The sequence below is a fragment of the Triturus cristatus genome, chromosome 11 (genome assembly GCF_964204655.1).
Source record: "Triturus cristatus chromosome 11, aTriCri1.1, whole genome shotgun sequence".
Lineage (NCBI taxonomy): Eukaryota > Metazoa > Chordata > Amphibia > Caudata > Salamandridae > Triturus > Triturus cristatus.
In genome coordinates, this window is record NC_140594.1 from 31,109,892 (window position 1) to 31,123,952 (window position 14,061).

The window sequence follows — 14,061 nt, forward strand, 5'->3', positions numbered from 1 at the left end:
CCTGCTGGAAGATGCTCTCCTGATGGAGGACTTGTTCCAAGAAGCCTTAGTCAAATATTAGGGTTCTGACAAGCCAATTACTTTAAAAAACAAGTAGGGCTTAGACAGAGCCTGTCATGTGCCAATCTTGGACTGGTCAGTGACTCGGAAAGGCTGGAAGGGCTGCCACCGAGTCAGTCATGTGCTGTGTAGATGGTGCCTCTGTAAGGGTGCCTGACACCTGAAAGGGTGCACTTCTACAGTTTTAGAGGCACTGTTATGTTTGAAAATACTCCTTTTTAACTAGAAGTCAGCCCACCTGTGGCTAACATCTCTAATATGGAGGGCGATGTCTTCCTGGACTATCAGGGGATGTGAAACACTAATGTCATGCCATAAGCAGGATGAAATATTTCTTCATTTGGACAGAAATCTGTAGGCAATTGGTTGGGTGCCGATTAGAGACACCCAGAGAGCATTAGAGCAGCCCTCAGAAGTTTCCTCGGAATAACTCATTTATCATTCGACAAATTACCTTTGTTATCTCAGTTCTGTACAGAAAGAATTATTGCAGGAGTTATATAAATGTTTTTCCAGACTGTTTTGTTAGCACTGAAGGGCAGAAGGCAAATAATGACAAATAAAGGTCAGCTTGTTCCCTCACAACAGGCAGCTGATGGATGAAACATAAAAACACACCTACACTTTAAAGCGAGATTAACTCTCATTGGTATCTACAACATTCTGTTAATGTCCCTGCAGCAACGTCAAACCTAAATGTGATGTCACTGCAGCAAGTGAGGCTCAAAGTGAAAGGTGACTCAGTGCAGTTTCAGCACTTGTTAGTCCGATGTCACTGCAGTAAGGGCAGCTCCTATTGTGAAGCCACTGCCTTAAACGTAGCTCTTGTGCGATGCCAGTGCAGTACGTTCAGCCCACGGCGTAATGTCATTGTTAGAGCTGTCAGCCTTGGGGTGGTCTTCCCCCGAAAATGTTTGCCTTACTCCTCCATTTTTGTTGATCTTGTTTTTGTTGGCTGTGAGACTCTGCACACTTTACTACTGTTAACTAGTGCTAAAGTGCTTGTGCTCTCTCCTTTTAACATGGTGAAATTGGCTTACACCCTTTTGGCCAACCACTTTAGTAGCCATTCAACCATGTCCCAGGCCTGCCACTGCAGACTACCATTTTGAACTGGTAAAATAAACCTTTACTAGGCTTAAACCTACCTTTTTAGGTCACCCCTAGGGTAGGCCCTAAACAGCCAATAGGGCAGGGTGCAATGTATTAAAACATTTTGACATGTACTTTTAACTTTTAAATGTGTTGGTAGTGAAAAAGCTTAAATCCATTTTCTATCTCAAGACCTGCCTCTCCCTTAGGAGAACATTGGGTTAACTTAATATATATGATATATTATAACTTTCAATTGGGAGCAGGTAGGAATATTGAGTTTGGTTTTCTACAGAATTGTAATGTAGAACCCTCTTTAATGGTAACGTCTGATTTTAGGTCACATTTCTGAAAATGCTACTTTAAGAAAGTAGGCATTTTCTTGCCCCAACCATTTGGTGCCTGCAGCCTGTATCCTGGGTCACTTGAGTAGGTGTAGCTGCCAGTTGGTCTTAGAGTATTGCGTGTATTGCTCACAGACAGTGAGACAAAGGGGGAATAACTGTTGGCAGGATGGGCCCTTTCTGACTTGATGAGCAGGAGGAGCTGTCACATACCACACTTCCACATCACAAAGGCTCTGCCCAACACTCTCACAAAGGGTTTTAACACTAGTCTTTTGTGACCCCAGGAAAGCTGGGACCAGGCTGGTAGGCAGGAAATTCCAAGCACCTTGGGGTGTGGGGGGTGTAGAAACCTCCAGAACTTTCTCCTATTTCAAAGTGGGCACCAGGTATTAATAATGGACCCTCTGACTCAACTCTTCAGTACACCTCTGGACCAGTGGAACACTCAAAAGGACTGCTGTGCTCCTCTGCCAGAAGAAAGCTGCCTGAGAGAGAAGCACTGAACCTTCATCTAGAGCCCAGGACCACCAGAGTGGCTCCAAGGCTACTTGGCTGGCCTCCTATTTCGAGTCTCTGGGACAGAAAAGGCTCCAACCACCTTGAACATAACAGAACATAGCATAGCATAACACTGCATAACATAAAATAACATGTATTTTGAAGCACACGTTCACCTGGTGAACCCAGCACCTGGACTCTTTCTGCTGTGAGTCCTACCCTGCAAGTGGTGCCCCCCTAGTCCTGGACCTTGGAAAGTAGGCTTGAAGGTGCTCTGCAGCCCAGCTGTGGTCCTGTGAGCAGAACCGACGCAGCGTGACACATCTCCTCACAGCCGCATCGGAATCAGCATGACACACCTCTGACACCGGACCTCCCATTGCAGCCCGCAATCTCCCCCGAACCTCTGCTGTGCGACGCATCCTCGACTCAAGCCTTCACATCGCAAGCTCCTTGTCAATGGAATCCTTGACGACGATGCAGGACTCTGCATCGCAGCCATGCAGCTTCTTTGGAACTGCTCATGTGCGATGCATTGACCCAGGACTATGCATCCTTGATGCAAGCCTTCGCATCGCAAGCCCCTCATCGACAACCTCCTCGACAATGACACAGGACTCAACAGCCTTGCAGATCCTCGGAACCGCCACGCCATGATGCATCCTTGGTGCTCAAACTCGCAACGCTCTGCAATCCAGGGCTTAAGGTACTTTTTTCATTGGGCCTAACCCAGTCCCTCCATCCAGCCCACACTCCATCATGGTTGGGCTGAGCTTTTGACTTTGTTCCAGTCTGGGGCAACCAGATAACCAAATTAGGCGCTTTGTGCTTTTAAGTACTATTTCACTCACATCTTTAAAATTGCATATCTCAGATTCTACTAATTGGATTTTTTTAGTTGTGGTATCAAATAATTAACTTTTACTCTTACTTTTCCTAAGTTGGTGTGGGATTTTTCTTGCATTGTGTTTTTTCTTTATTAGTGCTTAAGTGCTGCATAAATACTCTACACATTGACTCTATGTTAAGCTTGACTGCTCTGTGCCAAGCTACCAGGGTGTTGAGCACAGGTTAATTTGGGGTTTGCTTGCGACTTCACCCTGACAGGAATTGTGGTTGCTGCTTGATAAAGGTTTCACTCCCTCAACCAGTAACCCAAATTCCTATAGAGAAGCACTTATTGTGAAGCCTCTGCCTCAAACCTAGACCTTGTGTGATTTCACTTCCGTAAGGTTAGCTTCTGTTGTGAAGTCACTGCATCAAAGTTAGCTCTTGTGTGATGTCCCAGCAGTATGTCAGCTCCAAGTGTGATGTCACTACATTGATGGCAGATCCCCTTGTGAATTTAATGCATTAAAGATGGCTCTCGTAGGATGTCACTGTAGTAAGAACAGCTCCTAGTGTGATTTCACTGCAGTAAGTGCAACTCTCAGGGTGCTATCACTCAAATAAAGTCAACACCCAGTGTGATGTCACTGCACGTTCTATCAGAGTGATATCACTCAAACAAGGTGTCAAGTGTCCATGATGGTGTCACTAAAGTAATTGCAGGTCTCACTTTGATGTCACCCACCTTTCCTCCGTTTGTAAGAACTCTGAGAAGATGTGGTTGCTGCCTAGTTGCAAGAGCCAATCAAAAGTGACCATCTCCTTGAGCATTCCCTCATGGGTCAGACCACAACGACTTACAGAGACATCAACCATCCGAGAGGTGATGGACACTCTCTTGATCTGATAGTGGCGACCCCTACCTTCCATCCTACTGGGTCAGGCTGCATCCTTCAATGCTGCAGAAGACCACATGAGCCTCAATGTTCAGTGGGTCCCCATATAGGTCCTCTACCTCTGGGCCCATCCTGCCTCCTACGGTATTACCCAAGGATCCATCGACTCACCAACCATCTTCAAACTCTAGATGGAGCACCTCAGAGTCCTGTTTCCAGCTAGGACGTGAGAATCCACCAGCATGTGGATGATACTTAAGTCTAGCTGAACATCTCCCTGATCATTACACTGAGGATCTGAAGGACTGCTCACAACGATCCAATCCTTTAAATCCAAGACCTGCCTCAAACAGAGCCTGTGTTCATCGCCATGACTACTAAGAATAAGATCTCAGTCATGGGTGCATGACACGCAGCAGCAGCAAGACCACCAAGAAGAAGAACTCTGGTAGTATGTGCATGAAATGCAGCAGCAGCATGACCACCAAGAAGAAGATCTCTGATAGTATGTGCATGACATGCAGCAGCATGACCACCAAGAAGACCTCCGGTAGTATATGCATTACACACAGCAGCAGCATGACCATCAAGAAGAAGACCTCTGGTAGCATGTGCATGAAATGCAGCAGCAGCATTACCACCAAGAAGGAGGCTTCTGGTAGTACGTGCATGACACACAGTAACATGACCACCAAGAAGAAGACCTTTGGTAGTATGTGCATGACACTCAGCAGCATGACCACCAAGAAGAAGACCTCTGGCAGTATGTGCATGACACGCAGCAGCATGACCACCAAGAAGAAGACCTCTGGTAGTATGTGCATGACACGCAGCAGAATGACCACCAAGAAGAAGACCTCTGGTAGTATGTGCATGACACGCAGCAGAATGACCACCAAGAAGAAGACCTCTGGTAGTATGTGCATGACATGCAGCAGAATGACCACCAAGAACAAGACCTCTGGTAGTACATGCATGATATGATGCTTGAACACCAAGATTAGACCTCCGGTGATATGAGCATGACGTGCAGCAGCAGCATGACCAGCCTGAAGGCTGTGAGATGAATAGAGGAGATGACGAGACTCTATCGGCTGCTACCAAGGTGGCCTACAAGCCTTCCTTCATCTTGGAGCCCCTTGAACCCTCGTGAGGAGAAAGACGGGAGCATGGCCGGGAGCCGTGTGTATTTGGGTCTTTATTTTTGGGACCTGGTTATAGCTATGCTGGAGACAATGGAAGAACCACATTAGCAATAGGATACACTCACAAATACCTCAGAACCAACATGCTATATATATGTGTGCATGCAGGCTGGCGCCATACAGACACAGAAGACTTGATAGCAATGTACACATGTGAGACAAGGGACCTCCGAGAGTAAGAAACAGGGTCAGTAGGGAACTCTCGTCAGCATCATCAGCTGCTTATTTTTGGCTTAGTAACCTCAAAATAAAAACAACAATTTACAATCTAGAACTCATAAGGACAGCTTGACACTCAGAAATGAAAGTAGACCCCCAATACAGACCTAAAGCAATTACTTCCACGAGGATGTCATAGAAATATAATACAAATGTTATTCAACAGGTGATTTCAGAAACTAGCCAAACACAAGGCATGTGTACACAAAGGCTCACACCATTACCTGAGAACACATCAATCAATAATGCACAGTGGCCACAGAGGGATTTCCTAAGAAGCGGAGCATAAATGACAATGTGGGGAGTAGTTCGCTGGTACGTAAGCCTGTATGAACAAGCATTTGCAATGCAATATGTCTCACATTTACACAAGTTTGAGCTGTTCACATTACAAATAACAATGCCTTTTATTTTTGTTTTTGTTTTTAAAACTTAAATAAAAGGCATTGTCATTTACAATGCCAATAGCTTAAACTCGCGAAAATGCGAGACCGATTGCATTGCAAATGCTTGTTACTTGAAACGATCGTCAGCGTGATCATGTCCTCCAAAGCTACGCAGGGAAACTTTCAAAAACTACCATGCAGCACTACGGTGCAGTGACGGATTACACACAACACTTGTTCAGTCGAGGTGTGCTTGCTATAATGATAAGAGAGCGAGTCTCACTGTTGGAGCTGTGAAGATGTGTCGCTTTAATTTATCTCTGCCGTTAATTACTGGTTCTAATCCTTGATGTGGCCCTGAAAAACAATGTTTAATTCAAAACATTTCAATGGAAAGTCCCAGATTAATCCAGTTAAAAAACAAAACTAAAAAAACAACTGGCTTGTGGTACATGTTACAGTAGTCCAACAGTAGTCCAACTTTGCTATGAGATTGCTTCTGTCTTTAGAGCTTTAAAAACATCATTGAACTTTGTTGGGCGAGCAGTCATATCGAAACCCTAAGTATTTATGAAAGTTTCGGTTTCATTTAAGAGTCGCTTTTATTTCCTGCAACGCGGACTTCAGAATCCAGCTTCCAAGACGGACACTCGAAGGAAGGTACTTTTGAGGTGAGTTTCATGGGACAAAAAAAATGAACTCAATAGCACCTAAAATGCAGGTCAGTGCCCACCCACTCAAAATTACATCCTCAGCAATTCCCAGACATGCTCAGCACTTGCTTGTCTAACAACAGCAACATACGCACATTCCGTAGCATGTTCACCCTCGCAGCCTGCCCCATTATCAAAATGAGACACCGTGCGTGTCCACATCTGCTGTTCAGCGCCGGGCACAGCTCTGAAGCCTGCGAGCCGTGCAAGACGCCGTGCGTGTGCACATCTGCTGTCCGGCGCCGGGCACAGCTCTGAAGCTGCCTTGTGCAGTTGCAGTGAAACTGAAAGCTAAATGAAGTGCGTGAAAGTGAGAGCGCGGTGGGAGCGTGTGAAAGCTAATATCGCTACAGTGGAGACGCCATGCGCATGCACATCGCCTGTCCGTGCGCGCACATGATTTGTCTCCCTTCGCTAGCAAAACCGACAACAATAGTCTCTCCAAGGCAAAGCAGCGCATGCGCTACGTTCACTAGGCGAGACCTAAAAAGAGCTTAGAGCCCACCCATCACTTACCGTTGACTGGCTTCCTCGTCAATCTACGTTCTTTTGTTTTCATTCGTGAGTGGCTGCTGGTTTCATTGGTCGCTCCAGACAGCTTTGGATGGATGTTGATATCACCTCTTTAAATTCAGGCCATACACACACACATAACCAGCAGCTTCAAGCCCATTCTTCACCTTTTTAGATATAACTCACATGCAGTGCTTTAAATGGGCAGGCACTGTCCAGAACTGCATACCAGCACTTCCTTAATATGAAAGGGAGAGTACCTGCACTTTGCGGCTCAACTCAATACATTTAATAAAAGAGTACCAATAGTTCTGTATATCTATTTAAAGCACTGCACACATGTAATGCCTGGTGCAGATCTAGAGTGTTGTAGAGTCACAGCACGTCCTCCTTTCCACCAAACCTCCCTTAGAGATTTAAATAAAACTACAGCAAGACAGTAGGTGAATAGGTTTTCATAGAATACATTCCCCACTTTTAACAACACTTGGAATTTAAACTGCTAATTGTAGGAAGCTGGCTCTTTATGTGATATATTAATACGTTGAAATATAGTGTAAAGGGTCCAGGGGTTCCTTTATGAGTGAACAGGGTCTTGCTATGCAATCCCAAAGAGCTTGAATAGGGGGTAGTGTGGCCGAGCAGCCTCAGGCATAACACAGAGAAGTGCAAGACATTTAAAAACTACACACTGATTAATAAATGACAACATGACTCAAGAAGGAGATCCACACCAATTTATAAAAATACCAGGTACATTTATATTTGATTTGCCATCAGAGAAAAAATCGTTCAGGTAAGTATCTTTATAAACTTAAATTCTTTTCACTTTAAAAAGTGGACACAGTGCAACTTCTGAGTTCTGCAATGTTATCCAATGCAAGGAAGTACAAGTTCTGCAAACAGGTACAGCACATTGACTTACAGGACCAATCTCCAGAAGTTAAGGTGAGTGACGGGCAAGGTCCAAGGCAGCACCAACAGTACACCACCAGCGGCATGAGGGCGGCCGGGTGCAAGGTGCAAATCTGCGTCGGGAGCCCAATGTTATTCTATGGAGATCGGTCTCTGTGAAAAGAGAAAGCAGGCTCTGGCTAGGAAGCCAGTTGAGCTGAACCAGCAAGTGGGCTGGGGGGACACCTTTGGTCCTCTTCTGCAAGGACCAGGGGAGACGGTGCAGGGGTGTCCTTAGGCAGCGGGTTTTTCCTTACCAGAGCAGTTGCGGTTTAGGGGGCCTGCGTGCAGAGGCTGCAGACAACGTTGGGGAGTCCATGAGGGGTGAAACCACAATGGACTTGAGCTCTGGAGAGCTGGGGAACCTTGTTGGCACTGGCAGCCCACTTCAACTCAGGCCGGAGGTGACGGGTGCAGTGGCGACTTTGGGTGTCAGGTTTTGGCAGTTCTGGGGCCTCAGAATCTTTTCTTTTGGAGCTTCTTCAGAACAGGTCTGCTGTTCACGGGAGGTCTTAAGTATTTTTCAAAGGCAGGCAGTCCTCCCAGGTTTCTGGAGTCAACAGCTAGCGTATGAGTCTACTTTGGGCACAGTTTTCGACGAGGGATGCCGACAGGCCAGCAGGGTTGGTACCAGGTCAGCTGCTTCTTCTGTCTGTTCTGCCTTTGCAACTCATCAGAATCTCCTTCGCTGGTGCCAGGGACTCCCCTAAATACTGAATTTAGGGGTGTTAGGGGAGTGCACGGTTGTAGCCAATGAGCTACGGACCCTTGGGGTCACTACATCCCCTATATGACCACTTCCTGTGATAAGTTGGCATAACCCTGTCCCAGAATTCCTAAGTATGCCATCACAAGGATGGCTACTTCTGAAAAATCATGTCCACCTCACAGTAGTCCACTTTAGGGGTACTACTAGCCTGGAGGTGGCAGTCCTACCTGACTAGCTAATTTTCCCACCTGTCCAGGTGCCAAGGGGGCTCTGAACGGGGGGGGGGCTTCCTCTCCTGTGAGGGGAGCCAGATTCACATTCTAAAGGCAGCAGTTTCTTTGAAGCGCGCCAGCCTAAGGAGGCTATTCAGCAGGTCATCCTCTGGGAGGGGGGTGTTACACCCCCTTCCCGGACAGGATTTCGTTCTGGGTCTCCTGATAGCAAAGGCTCTCACTCTAGGAGGTCAGAACAGTGTCTCGTGTGGGAGGCTGGCAGAAACCAGCCAGCAAGGACACCAAAGTGCCCTTTGGGTGCATGTATTGGTAAATCCAATGCTAGCATCAGTGTGGGTTTAGCAATATGAGATGTTTGATACCAAACATTCCTACTTTCATTGAAGCCATCATGTAGCTGGGGAACCTGTCTTGACCAGTGTCCAGCCCATGTTTTAAAATGGCTTACCTGGCAACTGGCAGTAATAGAACTGACCAGCACAGGGGCTTGTCTCCTCATGCAGGTATGTCCGCACATACAATATTCAGCACCCTGCTTTAGGGCTGTCTGGCCTGCTGTAGGGGTGACTTACAAATATTACAGGCAGTGTTAGGGACATGGCACACATGGATGTGTGGCATTTTGTGTTTTCAATTTTGTCTGCACCAAGACACACAGCCTTCAATTGCAGTTTTGCATGTGCTTGGTGAGGGGTCCCTTAGGGTGGCACGATTCGTGCTGCTTCCCTTAGCGACCCTGTTTAATACCTCAGTCCTTGGATACCAGGGATACCAATTTACTAGGGACTTACAGAGGGTGGTAAAGCTTGCCAATTGGGGGAACAATTGTACAGTTTTTAGGGAAAGAACACTGGTCCTGGGGACCTGGTTAGCAGGAACCCAATACACTTCAGTCAAAGTTGCACCCATTACCATGAAAAAAGTGGGGGGCACTACAACAAAAACCCAGTTTCCTACACTAATTATCATCTCACAAGTTGACATTTACTCTAAGTGGCGAGCAATACAAGAGGATGTGATGAGAACTACTGCTCCCAAAAGCGTATTTCAATTATCCCCAGATCAGCTCCAGCAGCACACTACCTGCCTCACTGCACAGGTAAACTGGGTGGCGAATGTTTCTGACCAAACTAAACAGCTTGCAAATACAGGGAAAAACTGCGTTCCAATAGTAAAGCAAAACCTAACCCACTTGAAGCAAAGGGGCAGAGCAAAGTGTGAGGAAACGAGAACAAGGATATAATGCCGATCCCAAGCGCTCAACAAGGAAGGGCCAGTGCTTAATTTGAGCCAGTGGTTTACGGTGCTCAGCACCAGCACTTAATCACCCACACTGGCGCTTTTCATGAGCACCAGTTAAGGACGTATTCATTTACGGGGAGATTAAGTGATTAGACCAGAATCATAGGATGTTGAGTCAATGCCGAAACTCGAACCTCGTTCCCCAGCTCTGAAGTCTTCAGCTCTGGCCATTATGCCACATCTTCTTCCCACTTTCATGGTTACTAGTTGGTTCTGTTTTAGGTGGCGTTAAGAAGATTAATGTGCTGGTGCAAGCTGCCTCCTGACAAGAACCTTGACACTTATGTTTTTTAAAAATGAACCACTTGTTTGACTTGGCTGTGGTATGTCTCGTGTACGCCAGCTGCTTCGGGCTCCCGGTCTTGCGTAATTAAGTGGAAAACACCCGGATTCGGAATCACATAATTCCAGTGGCCCTTAATATTGCCAACAACCCAATATCAGGGGCTTAGCTTAGTAAATTATATTGGGGGTTGAGTGACACTGAGATTTACCACCAAGGAATGAGGTGTTCCCTACTACTAGGCAAAGGTGTGGGTTTGGGCAGCTAGAACTATGTATTAGGCAGAGTTTGTGTGCACAGAATTAGGGACATCGGTTTGGACTTATTTGGAAAAGTAAAATATGTTTGGGTAAGATTAGTGTATTTGCACATAGTACCAGAAGACACAGCTAAGTTAGCAAAGGACATACATGCTTTCGCTGTGTGCTCTGTGCAAAAGGAACCTGCCTTAGTGGGGATTTCCCTGCAGAATTGCATCCTTGCTAGTGACTCATTTCATGAACATTTTTGCTTGAGTTGTGCCCTGGTTGAGTTTTTATGGTCTCAGTCTTAAAACATTTTGTGTTGCATGCTGCCAGAGAACAGATGGAGCGTCAGATTCTCTTTGCCCATCCTTAGCTCACATGTTCATTCTCTGAAAGCAATGTGCAGTATTCATTTGCAGTTTGCTTGCCTCCAGGCTCTGAGGCCGCTTTTGTCTGGCCACCATACTGAGCAGTTCCAAGAGATAAACTACTATTTAAAAGTATTTTCGACTTTTTCAATCTATGTAAAATGTAGATCTATGTGTCTTCTCTATAATCTTCAGATATGCTTGTTTGTTTGGTATCACAGTAATAATCATTTATAAAGCAGGCATTTTGATATATATGCCACTGTGGGGAGCAAAAGCGTAGAGCGCCAAGCTACTTTAATAGTGATGCAAATTGTGATATACAGGTTGCACAATAATCTCTGCAACAAAAGCATTAACCAAATGAGATGCCTTAAATAGAACACAAATCTGTGATCTTTTCATGCAGGCAACCCTCTGGAACTCGTACATTTTCTGATGCTTCAAATCTGTACTCAAAAATCAAAGGGAGGGAGAAAGAAGAGGCTTAGATCCACTCAGCTTCCTTATCTCAATATATCTAAAAATCAATGGGAGAGTGGATCACTGGTCCTGGGAGAACCAGGGTATTGCACGGTCAGTACTGAGTACCGTTTAAAAAACCCTCATTCACGTTTAGTAAAGGATCGAATTCAGCGGTATATCTTGATTCTCCGCTAGTTTGTCATTAACGTGATCGCATAATCATTGGGTTAGTCCAATGCTTCCTCCACCTGGAGGTATTTGCCACTGGTGGTCCCAGTAGTGATCGTAGATAGAAAAAAGGGTGAGGTGACTTGTGATGAAAAAAAGTGTTTTTATTTAAAAATCTCGTAAAGCCAGTAGATTTCTTTATTGGTACTGGATTCGGGATAGTTTATAAAAGGTTCTTGTGGGTGTGCACTCGTTAGACTTATTATGGTCTAGTGCACTTTTGAATTTAGTGTCCAAATAGAGATCGACATGTTTCAGCCCTCATCAGCCCCGAGGGGTCAAGCGGGCTTTCTTCAGGACCTAGTGCAGAGTTAGGTAACCTAATATTCAAGGTACCCTTGTGTAAGTGCGGGAAGATAATTATTCCTCTCATTGGTCGCACCTTCAGCTTAAAAACTGTTGTTTAAGTGCTTCAAATCTGTAACCAGGTATTACACAAGGATCTCTCCAGAAAGTCCATTAACCTCCTGAGTTATCTTATCAGTGTTATGCCCTTGACATATATCAAAAGCGCTTACTTTAAAAAACCAGAGACTCGCAGCTCTCCCAGCAGCAGCATCATGGAAACAACAAGCGGCAGGGAAAGCGTTCGCTTTCACTTCTGCTTGAAAAAAAACAAAGAAGCCCGCGAGTGGTGCGCGCGCATGCGCCACTGTAAGCCATGGCCTATTGGTGTCTATTACGCGCAGCAAGCGCGTAATAGACACCAATAGGCCATGGGTGGAGCAATTTGCCCGTAATAGACACCAATAGGCCATGGGTGGAGCAATGTGCCCGCCTTTGGCCAATTGCGTGCAGTCTTTTATAAAAAGACGCACGCAAAGGCCAATCGCGTAGCACAAAAGGAATCGCACACGCACAAGCGTGTGCGATTCCTAGGTCAGCTTCGATTCCCCGTTTTTCACCTACTAAATGTCTCGCGCTGCGCGAGCCCTGCTGCGCAGTGCACCGCTAGGCGTGAGACCTAAAAATGAGTTAAGTCCGGCCTGAGGGGAGTTAAAGAATAGCCATTTGGAGGCACACACTTTACAATGGCCCTCTTCCAGAACTGAAAGTCCAATGAACTGAGACTGAGCTTCATAAAACAGACCATGCTGGCCTAATTTTATTTCATTTTGTCATCTTTTGTTACACTTAAATGAGCTGTGTAACCGATGCACTGTGAATCAATTGAAGTTTAAAAAAAAATATACAATTGTTTTCAATTGAATATAACTATCTACAGCACATTGTTATGGTTTTAACTAACTTAAACAATAAATAATTTTTGAATTTTAATTTGAGTTCGCTTGTACTATTCCCTCCTTGGTAGGAATACACCCTCTGCTGTCTGGGCATGCAGCAGGTTGGATGCCTCCATCCAAGCTCTCCATGTTCAGTGCCCTCTCAGATGCTGCGCTCGAGCTGTGGGTGCATGCCTGCTGCTCTCTTGTGCACTGGCTCCCACAGACCACACGTGCATGCGAAGGGGGGGGGCACATTTCAGAAGGCTCCGTACCCATGTCACCATTGGAGCACACTTACATATACGAGTTGTAAAGGGTACCTTCTTGGCAAACCTCAGTTGATATTCCCATTCCAGAGTATGGAGTGAGGATGTCAATTCTTCCTCCACCGCCCATGAGTCCTGTTGGGTGAATTAAGGGGTGTGTGCGATGTGCAAAGAGGTGAGATGTCTCAGGATTGCATAGAAAACCCTACTGCACTCTGCACATACTCTGGACTCCTGTAGGAGAAGGGCCCTACATCTGTCTGTGTTTGGAGGATGTGCAGAATCTACACCTGCCACTTTCATGCAAGGTTGCCACCTGGCAGGATTTTAGGGCCCTTTTTTCTCCTGAAAAGTAAACCTAAAACATCAAAAACACAAAAAAGAAATCAGCTAAAAGGTATTTGAGAGCTGTCTAACTCATTTCACATTGATCATTAGAACAAACAGATGATAATTACCTTGTTACAAAAATATCCTGACCATTTTACACTCATTCTTTTTCACCTACAAGCTCTTGGCTGCTACAGAATAGCAAGCCGTAAACAAATGGCCGGTATGTTTTTCAAAGAAAGGTGGTAAGCCTACTTTCCTGGCATATATGCTTGAGGCACACATGGGACATTTTGAGAGCGCGCGGATGCTTTTATGTATTAGAGTATGCACAAAATGCAGAGCAGGGAAAACCCTCTTGTGATCTGGGCTCCAAGTGAGTTCCCCAGAGCAGGACTCCATGCCTTCTCAGGTGTGGAATCTTTAGGGCTGGTTGTCTTACTAGAGGTAGAGCTGCCGCCTGGCAATGCTTTCACTCCTGGGTCTCTGTGAAGGTGTCTGTATCTTTTAATAATGATGGTTCCTGGTTCCTCTTTCCATTGTTCAAGAGAGGGGAGTGGTTCTCTGCAGCTGGGCGGGAATACTGCCACGCTGGTTTCATAGAGCAGAACAGTGGCGGCCCATCATTATGGGTGTTGGGGTTCTGCCCCCCCTTTCAAAGTATAATGAGTGCTTGTCAGGCTGAGCAAAGGTCA

At 45.7% G+C, this 14,061-nt stretch overlaps 1 protein-coding gene across 2 annotated transcripts in view; it reads left to right on the plus strand.

Moving 5' to 3' along the window:
• Nucleotides 1–14,061, plus strand: part of ADGRD1 (adhesion G protein-coupled receptor D1) — a 1,181,274-nt gene that overhangs the window by 194,806 nt on the left and 972,407 nt on the right. The gene's annotated exons all lie outside the window — the stretch shown is intronic.